Source organism: Arctopsyche grandis, chromosome 4 (assembly GCF_051622035.1).
Source record: "Arctopsyche grandis isolate Sample6627 chromosome 4, ASM5162203v2, whole genome shotgun sequence".
Lineage (NCBI taxonomy): Eukaryota > Metazoa > Arthropoda > Insecta > Trichoptera > Hydropsychidae > Arctopsyche > Arctopsyche grandis.
In genome coordinates, this window is record NC_135358.1 from 22,880,960 (window position 1) to 22,901,365 (window position 20,406).

At 33.4% G+C, this 20,406-nt stretch overlaps 1 protein-coding gene across 2 annotated transcripts in view; it reads left to right on the forward strand.

Annotated features, from left to right (window-relative positions):
* Window positions 1-20,406, forward strand: part of MESR6 (misexpression suppressor of ras 6) — a 31,591-nt gene that overhangs the window by 3,661 nt on the left and 7,524 nt on the right. The gene's annotated exons all lie outside the window — the stretch shown is intronic.

Sequence of the window (20,406 nt, forward strand, 5' to 3'; positions counted from 1 at the left end):
AAATGTACTGGTTTTACTTTACATCCAACATATCAGTACTTAGATTAGGTTTTCCAGACGTCTTATTTACGGGCGTTTGGTAATTTTTAAAGCTAATGCATGTATGTAATTTTTAATGCTAATGCATAGAAAGAATTGCTTATATGAATGATTATAATCCATCACAATTTACTAAAATTATCAGATAACCTGATCGACTATGATTTAGGGAAAATAAATTATTTAACATAATTATTACTATTCATATTGTAACTTTATTTTAAATCACGTGTCAATCCAAAAGCACCCGTTGAAATTTTAACGGGCATAAAATTAGTTTAACATAATGTTGAATGAAAATTTCTTAAATGGACAAATTATGAGCACAAATCCATAGGTTATTGAAAGAATTCTTAAAATTTTAAGCTGCACGGCTTCAATAATCCTATTCACTATGGAAAATTATTATCTTCAGCCTATTAAAATGTGATGGTTTAGTTAATATTTGGTGCATTACTTGATGAAATTGATATTTCTATATACCTGAAAATGATCTTAGCTATATAGAATAAATATTTTATGAATTTTTTTTAAAATCAGAGTATGTAGGTGTTGGAATCGGGGTTGAGGTCAAGCTTTTTTTTTCTTGCTCAACAATCCTGGATATCTATCCCAAAAAATCTCAAGTACATACATACATATGTTATATACATATTTGTCTTGTTTTTCCTATACTGTTTAAGTTATTCACAAAGAAAGTGGATGTCTTTGTAACATGTAATCCTAATGACAACATTTTTATTAATTCAGATTTATTATAATATTTACACATTTTAGTGATTGCACACCGAATTCAAAAGCAGGTTATAAATTAAATTCAATTCCAGAAATTAATTAAACACTTAAAACTAAAATATGGTACTATAGATTTAGCAAATAATATTATCTAGCTACAATAGAGTCCTGACTTGTGGCCAAGTACTACAGCAAACATGTAATCAATCAACATATTATTAATTTATTATATGTGTATATTAAATTATGGCTATTCATTTGTCAATTGAGCCAGATGACTCCGAACTATTTTCAGATTTACCACAAAATATATTTATTTAAATATTATATTACCTCCAGCGGTGGTTTATCATACATTGAAAATAAGCGCGTTGCGGCCCCGAAATGGTCCTTTGCTACCAAAAATTTACAACTTAAACATTATTACCATTGTCCACAATACGGTCGTAAGCCAAGAATAAATGAAATTAATATCTATTTTATATAGTATTTTAAAATATTACCTATTTTATTCCAAAAACTACTAGTGTTTCAAGTACATATAGTAAATAAATAAAAAAATATGGTTTTGTAGAATCCTAATGAAAAACCATATTACTGAAAAGTATGATAAAAGCCGAAGAAGCATTTTTTTGTATTGAAGTGGGGGCCTCAAATACGCTTGTTGGCTCCCATTTACTTGATCCGCCATTGATTACCTCTAGATTTGAAGTAATATTTATTTTTCAAATTATACAACTTCTTGACAAATCAAATATCATTTTAATCACTAATCGCTACTGTTTAAATCATAATAGTTGAATGATTCTATTTGTATTATATTATGCATATTTATGTGTACATATATGTATGATCAATTAAATAAAGGCCATATATGTATAATAAATACGTTTTTACTTTTTTTAGATATTTCAATATCATATTATTATATTGCCATCATTGATACAGAATAACCGTTATTCTATATCAATGATTGCCATCAAGATTTTTAAAGGATACAAATTTTGAGGAACCGTTTAGGCAATTAAATCAGATAAATTAGTAAATTTTGATAGGAAACAAACTGACTTGGATGCTACAAATATCCAAATGTGACCAGCAGCACCATAGAAATCCTTCAATCCGTTGGTAGTAACCAGTGGTGTAGTCAGACCAGATCGCCGCCCTGGCACTTTGATTGATATAAACATTGTTTTTCGAATACAATTAAATCATATTTTGACTAAAATTTTGTATTCCAAATATTGTGAGCAGAATCTCGTTCTTACACTCGATGACCACAATCAAATAGTAATCTGAGCACATTCAAAACAAAAGGACGTTTAATGAAATTTATTGACTTTTTTTTATCTAAAAACACACAAAAATTCGAAATAAAACATTATTTGAACTATTGACCATACGCACTTGAGGATAGATAAAATGAGGGAACTCGACTTAAATGAATAATCACGTCTAAATTCACATGTTAAAATTTGATAGTTTTTTGACATACATACATATATGTATGTATGTACATGGTTTTAGCATTGCTAAAAGCAAATGTTACTGTTGACGCACAAACACGGGTTTAAAAAATCAAAGATGTTCAAGAGAATGCATTATGGAAGTTTTTATAAAATATAAAAAAAATAATTTCAACAAGTCAGAATATTTGTTAATTGTTATTTGATTATTTTATAAATATTTGGACTACCAATATTAGGATGCAAATTTTTTTTTAGTAAGGAAAAAAGCGGGGGAGGGATCGTAAAAATTAAACACCAACCTGGTTCTTTTTTATTTTAAACGTTCAAATATCATATACGAAATCAAACCAACAAAAATCATTACAAACTTTGAATTTAGTGGGTTATTTAGCACTACACGTACACCACTAGTAGTAACACACCCTAAACACTGAACTATACTGATGGCACAATCTTTATCGTAGAGAGGGAGGGGGAGAGGGGGGGGGGGTTGAAGGAATCAAAACATTTTTATTAAAAAATTCAATAAAATTCTTTGTGATTAAAAAAAATTTTTTGTACAAAATGCTCCTGAATTCTAAAGTTTATTATTTAACTTCTATTATTTTTTTCTTACCTGACCCTCCCCCCCCCCCCTTTTATATCAAAAAAATATATATATTTTTTTTATATAAAAATTATTAAAAAATAAAAATGTATGATGTTTTTTCATTGTTTTCAATTTAAATAGCCCACCCCCTTAACCATTTTCCACTAGTGCCAAGATTTTTGATATACATACATGCATCATTATATAATATACCAGGCTCAAAATGATACATGATAGATTTTATCCCTTAAAACGGTGACTTTATTATTCATATGCATATATAGACTGACAAAATATCATATGTAATAATAATTCTTAAATAATCTATCATGATCTTGAGAATATGAATTCTTGATGTCCCTTGGAGGAAAGCGTCTCGGTGGCCATGTTAGTTGTCCCGTATTTACGCAGACGCGCTTGCATTTGCGGGGAAGGGAAAGGGAGGGTCGTTGACTGCACCAAGAATGCACCAACCGCGTCACTTCAGCGATAGCCAACCATTCCAAATTCTACTAATTCACAATGTATTCACACACACTTAGATAATATGATAGATATCTCACAGTTACATCTTTCGTACCTGCTTTTTTCGCAGCGGCTTTTAAGCGACGACAAATAAATTGCAGGTAGATGGGATAGTCGGATGACGTGAAATCCAGGTAATATTTTCAATAGTCTCGTTCCAAGTTGTCTTCTAATACGAGAAAACAAATACGTCTACCCTAGGTACATTGCACGATTTAAAAAATGAAGATCATAAACTACCCTATTAGTAACGATATAAAATGCTCTGATTATTTTTGCTATTACTTACTGGTGATACATTGAGCAACTTTTGTGTCATAATTTTAACGTCGTTTAAATTATTCTTTCCCCCTCAGTCATTTGAAATTTACCGCACTATAACGGTAGTTCAACAACCATTAAAGCTAGTCTCCCTTTGTGTCTTTTGTCATTTCCTACTGCTTCATGTTTTCATAAAAAAATAACGAAATCTTCAATACATACCTATGTATATAATATAAGTATACATATGTATATGAATTACATATCTAAATATGTACCTAACATAAACATATTCAGTTTTCATATAAGTATACAACAACATATGAGCCGTTATATTTGAAAGTGGCGGAAGTCCAATGTTCAGTTCCAAAAACACTTTCTGTTTAACTTAATTCACAAATTGCTATCACTTCTTTTTATTCGATATGTCCAGAATCTCGAAAAAGCAGAATAAATGTACTACAAGCCACCAGTATTTTTAATTAAATTGTTATAATTTAAACATTATATTTAATGTTTTGCGAAATATTTCTTAAAATGAAGAAATGTGGACTTTCAAATATGTATGTATAACGGCTCATATGTATTTACATATTAACATATGTAACTAACTATGCTACGTGATTGTTTTTAAATATAAATTTAAGTACTATACGTATAATTTCCTCGTTGAATTGTCAGTAATATAATAGAATATGTATGCATGTACTCACAATATAATAGTTGAAAATGTAGTAATAAATTACAATGGTAGTCATAAAAATAATTTATTTCCCTCAGACATTGTATCACAGCTTTAGAATTTTTGTTCAGGGTAGTTGACAGTTTCATCTATTTATTAACACGAAACGTCCCCATTGTCGAACGAGATGTCTTTTCGACGCTTTTGTTTGGTAAATGGTGTCTTTTTGGATTAGGTGGGGGATGAGGGACATTGAGGGCCCTACGTGCAGTTCATCACGCCCCATGTGTCACAACTTGGTACTCTAATCATTCAATTCACGGGCCATTACGAGTATATTTATACAAGGATACAAATCTGAAAATTTTCAATTAATGTAGAACCACCGAATTTAGTTTCCCATTTTTCATAGTTCCATTTTCAACTTCTTTTTACAAAGGTTTTTTTAAACTTTCATCCGCTGGTGCAACGCCGGACAATTCGGTTAGTATTCAATAGATTGCATGTACATTTGTAATATTGTTTTCCTAATTCCCACATACATACTTGAAATTGCCACCATGCAAGAACTCATCTGAATTCTGGACACTCTTGTACATACATATACATATTTTTGCTATATACATATTTAGGATTGCTTCCGATCTTTTATTGACATATTAAGGTGTAAGTTAATGTCTACTATTGTCTATTAGGTACTGCACAATGATAAAATACGATATCCGATAACTTTTTTCATTGTGTATGTATGTTTGTATTGAGAGAATAATAATATGTACGTATGATCATTGTCCAAATATTGATGATTGATCGATTAATCATTTGTTTGTTTTTATTTAGCATTCATTAACTTTTTAGGATGCTTCCAGTTGTGTCTACAAACTAGTATTGTTTTCCGCCAATACAACTGTGTCGATAAGAAATTTGTTGTTCAGTATACCCCAAATAATAAGTGTGCCCAAACCGATTTGCACAATTTTATTCGCATAAACCCGAAGCGAAGCGGTCATATCGAAATTATTTTACAGGTTATTTACCGAATTACCAGTAAAAGGAAATTACGATAAATTTAGACTCCATACGTTGAAGTAAGCTACAATTTTAAAATACAACTAACTGTAATTACATCTACAACTGTCGTCGTTTACATACTCCGCACACAAATTTTCTCCTAGTGCAATTATCTACGATATCGAAGATGGATTTTCTTAAGATTGTGTCACACATGCAACAATTGAGAAAACTTGGTGCCAATTTTGCATTTAGAAGAACTGCATAATTTCAAGGAAATGTTCTCCCGCTGATTAGTATAGATCGGCGCCAGAGTGCAAAAATGGGCTCACCATTGTCAATTTCTATGGCAAATTTCTAGAGCAAAAAAAAAGATTCACTATAAAAATGAACAATGGTGCGCGGGGTCGCGCCGAAGCTTAGTGATTAGTAGACTGCGGATAGACACCGTGCTTTTTCCAGGAATCGGGTCGGTTTAGCTCTATTTACAAAGCTAGAGTCCAAAAAAAACGTTCGGCGAACCTTTAACAATGCATTTACAATAATTGAACAATACGCGGCACCCTCTGGGTCCGGGCTTTAGTGATTAGCAGAGTTCGGCGCCTCAGTGCGCTAAAAGGTTCACTATTGTACATTTCTTTGAATGGAAATTGACAATAGTCAACAATTTTACTGATAAGCAGAGACCGACGGCTCGACGGCTTTAAAATATAGAAGAGGCTTGTAAAAATGGTTGTCACTATTGTCAACCATTTTTTTTGCTCTCCTGCTGTCTCGGGCAATAGAGAGGTCTATTGTTGTTTTATGGCAGCATCCTCGCCGCCCAAGTCTACTTACTGATTACTAGAGCCCGGAATCTGAAGGGGCTGTTTATTGTTCAAAGATTGTAAATGCATTGTTAAAGGTTTGCCGAACCTTTTTTACAAAGCATTTACAACAATTGAACAATAAGCGGCACGTTTCCGGCCCCTTCAGATTCCGACCTCTACTGATTACTGATTAGTAGAGGTAGGATAGTCACAGTGCTATCCATTGTTCGGCAAACCTTTAACAATGCATTTACAACCTTTGAACAATACACGGCCCCCTCAGGCTCCGGTGACTACTGATTAGGATTACACCCAAAGATGTAGAAAAGAAAATATTATTTAAAGTGCGTTTTTGCGCATTTTTTCTTGTTCTTGTATACTTCTCGGTAAAATGTCGGCAAAAAAGACGACAAACAAATTCTGTCTGTGTGAATGAACTGAAGAGAAAATTTTCTCAGAATCGCCGACCCACAAGACGTTCCAAAATTGTATCTCGCATGCGCAAAAACGCATCCCACGATCCAAACCGAATACGAAACGTTTTCCCCCTCTATTTGTCTATTTTTACCTGGGCGGTAAATTTTGCAAAGTCATACCTAATATAAGATCGGCCACAGTAACGAGCCGTAATTGGTGGTGTTCATCTTTCGAATCAAATCGTAATTACAATTCGGCATTCTCTATTCAGTTTCTTGGAATTTTAAATATTTGTTTACCAACACCATCCTCTTCTCTTCGGAGAATTTGTGTTGCTGACGTACAGCACTTATTCCACCAATAATTATTATTTATTTAATGAGCGACGCACGTCTAAAATATTATGAAATTATCGACGCCATTATCACCAATTTTTGAGAGGGATCATTAAGCGATGGAAAAGTTAACCGTCTTTGATGTACGAAACCGATAATTGTGCAATTCAAACACCTGATTACCAGTTATCAATTTTTACGTGAATTCGCTGTGATGTTGTTGTACTTCTAAAGATGACTTCTCGTCGAATTATTTTCCTCTTTTTGTCAATTATCTTCCTGACTGGTTGTAAAGGAGAAATAAGACGAAGGATAATATTAGAATTGAATATTTATGAAATAAAAAAGAAGCAAAAGTCAAAATATATGATAGTGGTACGGGAGAACTTTGATGGAATTTTTCCTAGTTTCTGTAAATAAAACAATCATAGCCAAAATTAGCCAAGCGGATATGTCACAGGAAGAAGAAGAAAATCGAAAAGGGTACACATTGATACAAAATATTACTGAGGTGGCTGATATATCAGATCAAATATGTACGAAGATCAAACAGTATCCAAAAAAATGTACAAGAAGATCGTACGTAAAAGATGATCGGAGAAGCTCCATCTCGGAATTAATGATGATGCTAATTAATTAATTGCACGAAATTAATATAATGATTACCCCCCCACTCTAATAAAAATTATTGGTAGAAGCATGTAACAATATACCCGCTACGACTGAAATATTATAATACATGTGTAATTCTGAAAATTTTGATTTTGTTCTTTCCATTTTTATTTAGTAAAAGTGTTCGTACTTGGCAATATTCTTAATATTCTCAACAATTTTATTTGAGTGTATCGTTTCTCATAAAGCAATAAAAATAACACTGAGCAACAAAAAAAATTACCAGAGCGGAGACTAACCAATCTTTACAAAGTTTGACCCACTGAATTCGAATATGATATTGAATTTTGTTGGTTAGTGATCGTTTACGAGATATGAGCGTTTAAAAAAATGTGCGATTTTTACAGTTTTTTGGCTTTTGCGGTCTTTAACTCAAAATCTAGTATTGCTGTGCTCAAAGTGAGTATTGGAAACGATATTCGAGACGTTTTTCCTATTGATTGTGATAGTTCATTGCTTTAAAATACTTATAATTAATTGTCTAGCTAATTTTAAAAGTTAAAAATATATTTTTTTTTACGGATTTTTTCTCTATGCCATTTTGCATTTATTTGACAAATTTTTTATTTCACCACGTTTATAAGGATTGGTTTTCTATCTATTTTTTTTTATCTAAACGTACTGACTCGAGCGGTAATTGCAATTTAAATGCTTTCGTTGTGTGTACATTTGTAACGCGAAATGAGTTTTGTGCAAGCGAGGTGGCATGTAGTCCGACCGCTGTACTCTGTGAGGTGGATTACATGCCATCTCGCTTGCACGTGGTGAAATAAAAAAGTTGCCAAATAAATGCAAAATAGCACGGAAAAAATCCGTAAAAAAATATATTTTTGACTTTTAAAATTCGCTAGACAATTAATTATAATTATTTTAAAGCAATGAAATATAACAATTAATAGGAAAAATATCTGACTATTGATTCCAATACTCACTTTGAGCGTAACAATCCTAAATTTTGAGTTAAAGACCGCAAAAGCCAAAAAACTGGAAAAATCGCGCATTTTTTTAAACGCTCATATCTCGTAAACGATCACCAACCAACAAAAATCATTATCATATACGAATTTAGTGGGTCAAATTTAGTAAAGATTATTTAGTCTCCGCTCTGGTAACTCAAAAACGTGGTTTTTTGTTTCTCAGTGTAATCGGAAGGAGTCCTTTACGGAAAATATTTCCATTTTTACATACCTCCTTTTTATACTTCGTAGGCAGAGATCGGCGTTGGAAGGATTGCAATAGACCGCTCCATTAGTGTCCAAAGCAAAAGAGCAAAAAAGCATGGTTTTTCTTAGAAACTGGCAATAGTGAACCATTTTCGTGCGAAAAGCCGCCGGATACTTGTATATCTATGTAATATATAATTTCGAAAGAGACTTTGTAAGTTTGTAACTATAGTCGGTTGGAAATCGAAAATAAGTCAGTTTCTATGACGATTCGATTGGTTGAATATTTTTTTTCGATTCAAATAAATTTAATAAAAAAACAAATGAATATTTACTATTAGATTCGCCATGTTTAAGCTGTTTATATAACAAATACTGAGCGAACCAGGGTAAAACAACTAGTATAAAATAAACAAAAGAAATCTATATTAATGAATATATTTTTCCAAAACAAGTTCCATCTTCTTCATTGTTGTTAAAATGTAATGCTCACAATCTAAATGCCCAGCCACAATCTCAAATACTCCAGTTAGGGATTTCCATCGAGAAATTCTGCTATGGTTATAAATAAAGAGCGGACCAACTTTGCGCAGTTCATTGTTCATTGTTCGCCTTGCTTTGTTCATTTTTATGATGAACTTTTTTTTTATGCCCTCTATTTTTGTAGTTTGCCCTGTTTCCTGGAAAATAGACCCAAAACGCCATATTTCCTAGAAAAAGCACGCTTCCGGTCCTACCTCTAGTTATAAATAGAGGTAGGACCAGAAGCATGCTGTTCATTGTTAATTGTTCGCCGTGCTTTGTTCATTTTTATGATGAACTTTTTATTTTGCATTCTAGCTTTGTAAATAGACCCAAAACGCCCTGATTCCTGGAAAAAGCACGCTTCCGGTCTTATCTCTAGTTATAAATTCAGAAATTACGGTGTAAAACAGTCTTTCAATGCTTTTTTTTTTCAATGCTACCTGGAAAAGCTTTGTGGGTAGTATTCTTATTTACTTTGTACATGCTCAAAATACAACGCATATCGGCGTTTTTCAAGCACATGGACTTGTTGGAAAATCGCCAATCGGTGTTGGTCAGCATTCAAAGGGTTAAAACTAATCGTTGGACTTCAACAGAAAATCCATAAGCGATATATCGAGCGAAATTGTTGATAAGAATTAAATAATAAAATGTACCTATACAAGAAATCAGTTATTTTTATTTTATTATATTTAACATGATATTTTTAGGCATATAATTGTAGCTGCCATCGTCAATTTTGTCGCCGATGATGAATGAGCAAAAGGTGGTTGAGGGTGGGTGGGTGGATGGATGGATGAAGGTGGGAGGAGAAGGTGGTAGTGACGTCACAGGGCACCGGTCGATGGCGCTCGTCACAACACGCGCACGTGGATGGCGCCCCCGTAGTAAAGTTGCCGGTACCCCTCCACCTTCGAGAGCCCCCGCCGAGGGCTCGGGGGCGCAGCCCCTCACTCAGGTCCGCGTCGACAACGCTATCGATTGCGGCAGGGTGGGTGTGTGCGCGCGCCACCATAATATTACGCAGCAATAAAAGAACCAACGGGAGAGGCTGCTTCGCCAAATTTCGCACTTACGAATTTCGCGACCTTGAGGTCTGTTTTGGCCCTTATCCGCCTACGCTTGTTGCTTGAACTTCCCTTTCAATTCGATTCCGTACCATTCTTACTGTTTGCGAATTTCATAACACATGTTTACCTGTGACTGACGAAAGAGTGGCGCTTACGCCAAATCGATAATGAATTGTAAGTGTGTCTGTAAATACATTAGCGCCTCTTATTGGCAATATTGTTAAATGGCGCCTCGACGTTTACGATTGACTATATGTACATACAATGATTTAATTTTTTGAAGAAAATGTTTCATAAAATTGGGACCTGCAAGATATAGTAAAAGTTATCATTAGACAATTATAGACATGTACATACGTACATATATGCGATACACTAATTTTGTTAGTGCATACACTAACTGGTCAATGTATATACTGTCAAATCTAATCCGTTACCGTATACTTCAGTAAATCTCCGAGGAGAACTAACAATAAATACACTGAATCGTACGACACCAGTACGTTCTTGGCATCCCGCTGTGAAAAACCTGCATGGGTTTTCACAGCGGGATCTCTTAGTAATATATTTAATTACATTAGTTTAAGCCGGAATCATAATTTTGATTGAAATCCCTATCGTTGAAATCTTTTTGATTGAAATCCTAATCATGAAATCCCACACATTTTTGTATTATTATTTGTTATTAATGTTACTGTTTAAATTTTGTATACTTTAACAAATTATTTTAAATTTAAATTATTTTTTATTTACATTTATTTTTTATATATTGTCTTAATTTTATAAACAAAATATAGTTTTTAAAAAACATTTTTTTACTATTTTTTTATTTTATACGTTTTGGTTTTAGAGAATTTTATTTTTAAATACAATATTATGTAATTATTTTTTACAAATTATTTTAATTTGTTTATTGGTTGGGTTAATATGAAGAGTTCTCTAAATTAAGAAATCACCAATTCTCTCCGTAAACTTTGAGATCATGCGTATGGCAAAGTTCTCAATCAGCCATAGCGAGAGGGGGGCGAAAAGGGAAAAAAACGATCAGAATAATGTCGACAAATGCGACAGTGTGGACGATAGACGTCACCGTGAACGAAGATGCAGTATTTTCAAACGGTAAACGGACTACTAGTCATATGTGAACCAATCACAGGACAACCGGTCGCTCTAGATCGGTCACACGTGATGACCCGTCACACGAAAACTGGTCACACCCAAAAATTCAACCAACTTTTAATTTTTGGGTGTGACCAATTTTCGGGTGTGACCAGTTTTCTCGTGAACAGTTTTAGTGTGACGGGTGATCACGTGTGACCGATCTAGAGCGACCGGTTGTCCTGTGACCAGTTCACATTTGACTAGTAATCACCGAACCTTTCAAACATGTCTATTACGATTATTTTTCACCGTGGTAATGGCGGAAGTCATTTCCACTTATATTGATGACTAAACCAAACAAAATGGCAAAGTTTGTAAACGATCGGATAAAAACCCAAACTTCGTCACACGACAAAATCGATTCTGAACTAAGAAGAGATTAGTAATAGTAATAATAATAAAAAATGACACATAGTAAGTATACATAGGTGGACAAGGAGTTAATTTTTTTAATAATTATACCATACCATATATTTAATTACCCGTACTATATATGTATGTAATTAATAAACTAATGTCTATATTTTAAATCACAAAGCAAACGTTTTTTTCCAGAAACACAATTTTTACAACGTTTATAAAATAATTTCTTCGCGACCTTCTTATTTTGCAAGTAACTTGGGTAGAAATTCCCCTTTCCCCACCTTCCCGTTATCAAGACCTACATATATGATAAACCAATAGGGTATCCGCCCTGACCTAAATTTACATATGTATGTACATAAGTAGGAGATAGTAATGAAAAATGGGTGACCTAATTCGTTTCCGTTACTCCCTCCAATAACGAACATGCCCGCTTGTGTACATATCCCACCCTTATCCTCACATCATTCAATCAATATCTACCACGTGTATCCATATATTTCGCTATTGTCACAATACTATGTACTTTGAATTGTAATGATTTTTCAGGTCAACGACAAGTACGTTTAATTTAAAAAAAAACTTGATACATAGTCGATTCCGAACGTAATAAATGGACTTCGCTATGTCAAACACTTGTAAAAAAAAATCGGAAAAAACATCTCCAAAGCTGTGGTGTGCCGTAAAAATCCCCCTGTTTTTGTCGCACAGCCTTATTTACGTGCGCGAACAGGATAAAAGGGGACTAGGTGATATGATACATAGTCCCCTTGTATCGTGCTCGCGCACACCTACGTATGTAAGGCTGTGCGACAAAAACAAGGAGATTTTCACAGCGGGCTCCAGAGGTTTCTAGTAAGTTGGATTTCAATAATTGGCGATCGTATAATATATAAAATTCTGGATTTGTTTTGCAATCTTCGAGGTCTTATAAGCAGCAATAGATTGATCTGATAAATATTTAGATTGTTCGATGAATGTAGCAATTAAAATATCTACATATTTTGAATCTACCTATAAGGTTCTAAGTATTGGTAAAACAACTACCGAGAGGTTGCTGGGTTCGACCCTGTGGGTTGACCTTGATTGAAAATAATTTATTCTGTAGTGCTTCTGTTCAGACTTATTTATATAAATTTATATAAATATGTACATATGTATGTACAAGTTTAATACCATAGATGTCGCTCAGAGGCAACCCGAAAACGGCATCAGCTATTCCGCCTTTCCCTAGTATTTATCAAAAAATAAATATTATTTAATTATTAAGATTTAGAATAAGTGTCACTTATTTTTAAAGAGCGGACCCAGAGCGCGCCGTCCATTGTTCAATTGTTGTAAATGCATTGTTAAAGGATCACCGAACCTTTTTTTTGGATTCTAGCTTTGTAAATAGAGCCAATCCGCCCCGATTCCTGGAAAAAGCACGGTCTCTATCCGCGCTCTACTTATTTTATACTAGTTTTGTGGGTTCCGCGACAAATCACTCACGGACTTTACACTCAACGCCTTATAGTTTTTGATCGATGCAATGACACATGTATCAAATCATATAGAGTTCAAATTAACGTGTAAATTATGATCACTGCACTACAATCGTTTGTAAAAGTCAGATCAATTATTTTGATAAATCTGCGATTTTCAAAAGCTTTTATTTAGTTTATAGTACCGGTAGTACCGGTACTATAAACTAAAAACTTGTTTTCGGTCAAATACCAATACCAGCGGTATCGGTACTTTCGGTATTTTAATCCCTAGTGACGACAACAGAGTGTATTACCCATATTCGTTTTTTTGATAGTGCTTTATATTGAGTGTAAAGTCCGTGAGTGATTTGTCGTGACACTAGTTTTCTGCCCGTTGAATTTTCAACGGGTGCTTTCGGATTGATACATGATTTTTTTTTTTGATTTTTAAATGCTTTTTATTATTACGAAATTATGTTCACAATACATCTTATATCTATTTTAATAGCTACTGATCTACTGATCATTTTCTATTTTACAATTTTAATTTAATTTGGTTAGTAATCACAGTATTATATTATTCTAATGTTAATCTAAAGCAGCGGTTTCCAAACTTTATGCTACTGCGCCTCCCTAAAAAAAATTTTTTTTTTCCGCGCCTCCCTACCTATTATTTTTTAATAGATATAATAATATAGACACGTTTTAAATAATAAACCTTTATTTAAAAAAAATACTGAACACTACAATAGACAGAATAATAAAAAGGTTTTGCTAGGTTTTAACTATGGTTGCCATACGTCCCGTATATACGGGACATGTCCCGTATTTCACTACTCGGTCCCGTATTACAATTTGTCCCGTTTTCTCCATAAACTTTTCTCCAAAAACAGACTGTCGATTTCTTTAACACTGCATTGATAAATGGTCCCAATCATTCAAAAAATTTAATGCTTTCGATTGGATGACTCTCGAGCAAGTTCCTGAATGGGGGGAAATAGAACGATAGTAAGGAACATCGATGTTGGAAACAATGAGCTTCTATTCAACCAGTTCGTATATTTAAAAGATTATTTAAATAAAAATAATACCAACGAAAAGTGGGAGACAACGCTGAAATTGAGTATGGAAGAGAAATGGCTGAAGTTTTTTAGAGATACCAAGCATATTGAACAGAAGTCATGTTTAATAAAACTATGTGAGTATATATTTGCCATTCCAGCCCACAATGCCAATGTGGAGAGAATATTTTCCCTGATGTCAACACAATGGTTGGACGAAAGAAATAAGCTGGCAGTTGAGACAGTTGAGGCAATTTTGGTTTGCCAGTATAATTTTAAAATGACTTGCGCCCAATTTTATCATCATGTAAAAGAGGAAAACGATTTAATTAAAAAAGTTAAATCATCGTTAAAATACGATTGGTCTAAAAAAGACTAATTTTTTAAAATAAACTTTTACCTACCTACTTTTCCATATTTTATTTATGTAGCACTTAAATGTCCCGTATCAATGCTTGACAATTATGGCAACTATAACATAAATTTATACGAACGCGTATATTTATTTTTATATTAAATTACTAATTAAACTACATCTAACACATCAAAATTTAATGCGAAGGATGTTGTTGTTTATCAAATCTTGGGGGCAATATGGAGAGTGCCACTCGTAACTCCTTTTCGACTATTAAACTGGCTTGATATTTGGTTTTCATTGCAGCTAGTGCCGAAAAGCCCGTTTCGCATAAATAAGACGTTACAAACGGTAGAAGTACTTACATTGCTTTGCAATACAAAGATTCATACTCTCCACTAAGACCTTCCAAAATTTAATTATGGTTTCATTTTGAAACTTTTGTTTTGGTGAGCTATCGCATGATAATTCTATCAATTTTTCTTTTTCGGTGGTTGTCAGCTCGAATTCTACTTCTTCATTGTAGTTAAATGGATTCTGTATCCACAAAAACTTTGAGAAATCAAGGTCTTTGAAATAATTGGAAAAATGCAGCACTAAACCATCCAAGTGGTCGATAAAAAGGTTTTTACTTGCTTCAATATTGGCTGTGGCCCAGAAATCTTTGGACAGTGAAAACATATCCAACTCATTCTTTTGTAAATTTGATTTCCATAACTTCAACTTTTTAATGAAAGCTTTTACTTTGTCTTTTTGAACAAGTGGATGTATTTGTGATCCCTGCATTGATTTATTTAAACCGCGCAATTTTCCAAAAATTTCAACCAAATAGGCAAGTTTTACAATAAAATTATCGTTCGTCCACAAATGTGCCTCTTCGTGTTGGTTTTCTTCGAGAAAGGTTGCTATTTCTTCTTTGAGTTCAAACACCCATTGAATCAATTTTGCACGGGATAGCCAGCGAACTTCACAATAATACAAAAGTGAGGTATAATTAGCTTCCATAGGACATTGCTCTCAAAGGACTGTTCTTAATGTAGTTTATAATTTTTATAACTTTTGTAAAAATGCTGTTCAGTTCCTCGCTCATATTTTTTGACACTAGAGCTGCTCTGTGAAGCATACAGTGCATCCAGATAGCATGTGGTGCATTCTTTTTGACCAATGCTTGAAGACCTGCTTTGTGGACATTGAGTGAGCTCCGTCGGTACACAGTCCAACGCAATTATTCCACTTTATGTCGTTTTCTTCAAAAAAAAAACTGTCTATTATATTAAAAATTTCAATGGATGTGCTCTTCCCAAGAATAGGTTTGCAAAATAATATATCTTTTAATATATTATTATCCGCGACATATCGAACATATGCAATTAAATGGGCATCTTTAGCTAAAACAGAGCGTTTGCAAATGCACAATTTTTAAAATCTTCCTCTCCGGATAATTTTTTATAGGAATTAAATGTATATATATATATATATATATATATATATATATATATATATATATATATATATATATATATATATATATATATATATATATATATATATATATATATATATATATATATATATATATATATATATATATATATATATATATATATATATATATATATATATATATATATATATATATAAATGAAAGAAAAATAAAAATCAACATTCATACATTGAATTTTTACTGTTAAGCTACGATATGAAGTTTTATTTATTTGTTGATATTATGATATGAAAATTATTTTTTATTAAAAAGTTTTGGCGCCTCCCCTGGCAATAGTCCGCGCCTCCCAGTTTGGAAACCGCTGATCTAAAGCATAATAGGAAAAAGAGCTCAAAAACCTATTTACAATCCTTATAAATGTTCATAATACATCTAATACATAATATTAATTAAAGACTCTCTAAAGTCGATGACCTAAAGCAGATTGTGTTTAGGTAATCTGTGTTTATACCTGAAGCGTATAGACATTTTGTTGTAATCACCGAGACTCTTCACAAGTGTGTTAGTATGGTTATTAGTGATTCTTTCATAGAATCTACTGGTTAGTTTGTTAGTAATGTCTGTAACAAACGGAATATTATATATAGCATGCAGTTTTTTCAGGTTAGTATATATGGGTGTATTATAAATTATTTTAAGGGATTTATTTCGTATTACTTAGAGCTTGGAAAGGTTAGTATTCGAGGCGTTATTCCATACAGGTGAAGCATAGGTTAATAATGGTAATATGAGCGCGCGATATAATTTTATTTTATTTAGCGTTGATAAAGAACTATGGCGATTACATATTGGATATATTGATTGCCTTGCATTTCGCTGCCTCAATGTGAGGTGCCCATATCATTATTTTATCAAACGTTACTCCTAAATATTTTATTACTGACTGCCATTTCAGACTTTCTCCAGAGGGGATTTTCAGATCTGAACTTGGCTTATGTTTTCTAACACTAAAGAATATGGCGTCTGTTTTGGTTTGATTAATTTGAATTTTCCACTTAGTGAAGTGTTCAGTCATTGTTTTAATTGCAAATTCAAGATTTTTAAGAATAGTGTCTGGTTTTTTGCTACTGTTAAGCTGTATCATCTGCATATAGGGCTATGTGACAGTTTTTTGGAATAGGTATGTCATTTATATATATGGAGAACAAGAGTGGGCCGATACATGATTTAAAATAAAGTTACAATATGAATAGTAATAACTAATCAGAATCGGAACTGAAACAGAAATCCGGAATCGGTCATGCCAATTCAATTATGCATGAAAAAATAATAATAAAATTATAAAACTCCAAGTCAAAATCGAAGTTAAATTGGAATCGGGAATCGGATAATATGAAAAAAGAAAAGATAATAAGACAAAAGAGAATATTCTCCAAAAGATTATTACCGAGAATTTTACAACACCTACATATGTATGCAGAAAATAGAAAAGCTTGTAAAAAAGAAGGGAGAAATGAAGAGCGAGCGCGTCGAGGCCGTAGTCGTAGTCATTCCCTAGTACGCATCGTCCCTTGTAAGTGTGAGTGTGTATGGCGTCAAGGTCGCAGCCTGCCGTCACAACACACCAGAAAAGTGGGTGGTGGGTGGTGGTGGGTGGTGGTGGGTGGTAGTGGGGGGCGTCTGCATGCGGCGCCGGCGCCGGACACGCCCCTGCAGCCCCCACCAACTCGCCCACCCACCGCCACCTCATTCCTCTACCACAACCACCATCGTCTCATCCCCTGGTACTGTGAGATGCGATATCAACGCAATGCGCGCTATTTCTATGCCGACATTTCCTAGGAATTCGCACTCGTTTTCTTTTTTTTTTTCTTTCTCAGAAAAAGATACAAATAATAATGTATGTATGTATGTATGCAGTGGCGGACTGGCCATACAAGCGAACATGCCCGATGGCATGTGGGCCCCACTGTCTGTTAGAAAATATGGGCCCTCAGTAAAATTAAATAACTTTTTATCTATTTCACGTGTGTAAAAATTTATAGGATATTGCACTTTGGGACCTAAAGTTTGGGTATTTCAACAAAACAAATATCTTACGATATACAAAAACAACTAATACCTGCTTTAACAGCCCAAAGATTGGTTAACTTTTTGTATTAGGCTCGAAATGTAAGTTTCAACATTTCAACGTGGGCCCTTTTGCCGGGCCCATTTCCAACGTCAATATTATGTATATACCAATACCTATGTTACAACTACCTACTGAAATAAAAATGGTAATAAACAAATTTCCGTGAATAATATAAACTGAATTGCTTAAAACAATTTTGATAGGACGATTCATCATCAACCAGCTATTTAAATTTACTTCATACTTTCAAAATAACATTTGATTATACTTCGACGATATAGTAAGATTTAAATATACAATTGTAAACAGTTTCCGAATATAAAATCTAATCCTAATCTAGACACATCCATGTATATAGAAATATAGGATAGGGGCCCCCTTCCCAAAATCCAGATTTTCGCATGATCACAAAACTTTATCTATTGTTATTACGTACATATGTATGTATGTATGTACATAGATAAAGTGAAAAGACAGTCGGTAGAAATTAAGTTAATTGATAGTTTTTTAGTGACTCAGTTTGATGGTCGATTTTTGTTGACCATGTGAAGATTTTTAGAAAAAAATTTTCGCCTGCGGCGCTTTTTTCGATTTTTACATAATATTTTTTTATAATTAATTTTTCAAATATAAGCTTATTTTTTTCATATTTTATAACTCAATAAGGTGTATTCAAAGAATATTTTCCATTTTTATTCCGATATAAAAAGATTTTTTGAAAAAAAATTCAATTTGACCAATCTTTGCCAGCCCAAGAAAAAGCTGAAATGACGTCCCTGATTCTTTTATGATGCATTCTATTTACCTAGGACAAGGGTTACAACGAAATATACAATGTAATTTATGGATCTATTTTGCTTTTGCCATTTTTCTTTTACCTAAATTTGTTTATTCCCATTTTTGAAAAAAAAAATTTTTTCCCTTGATTTTTAGCGTGATGGAAAGAAGAAAATTTTGTTATATGGGGGGGGGGGGGCAAATTTTTTTAACCCTGGGGGGCCCCCTTTGACTCCTGGCATGCACTGATTTCAGTCCCAGTCCGCCACTGTATGTATGTACCTATGTACATATAAGGCTGCCAGGCGTCCCTGTATTCCGGGTTTGTCCCGGTTTCAAGTCTCTCGTTCCGGCGTCCCGAAGTTATGAAACTGCAAAAAAATTCACGAATCTCAATCTCACCGTAGATCCACATCAAGCAAGAAAAGCGAGATTGAGAAAATCAATTTTTTTTCAATCTTCTTTGGCAATTTGTAATTAATTTCATTTAATATTAAAATAACTAAATAAACTGGAAAAAAAGAAAGGAAATACTAGTTTATAAAAAGAACGATCTTAAATGTAATTTGTTAAGTTAACGCTTTTTACAAAGTTTTTTAATCATTCTTGTATTATCTGTGCTTGGGGGGGGGGGGGATACAATTAAAATGTCCCGGTTTGGATATCAATAAATCTGGCAGCCCTGTGTACATATCCAGTGGTGTAGTGCTAAATAAAAAAGTACCAGGTCGGTGTTTAATTTTTACGCCCCCCCCCCCTCACTTTTTTCGTAAAAAATATGTATCTTATATTGGTACTACAAATATTTATAAAAAATCAAATGCTAATTATCTGGAAAAGTCAATCAAAGTGGTCTGAATAAGGCTTATTTTTATTTTTTGCAATATAATATAATATGCAATTCTGAAAATTTTGTTAGATGATTCGATGTCGGCATCATTCGAAGTGTCTAAAATTTTTTCAAAGGGTTGTTGGGCTGTTTTTAAAATATTTTCTGCACTCAAATGAGCACTTGAGTGAGGATACGGTTGCAGTCACCAAATTTTAATTTTATATGAAATATAAGCAAAAATATTTTTTAATTGTACTCGAAAAACAAATTTTATATCAAAGTACCAGGGCGGCGACCTGGCTCGAAAAGAAGTAACAGGACGGCGACCCTGCCCGACCTGGCCTTTCATACGCACAATGCATTTCAATAGATGGGAACAGGTTCATTGTTCATATATTTTTGTAAACTTCCGCGTTTACAGTTCCGTCAATGAAAGCCAACTGGCCCACCCAAAAGTAAAAGAAAGACCCCAGATCATCTATCCTGCAGGATACTTCACCGTTGGAAAAAA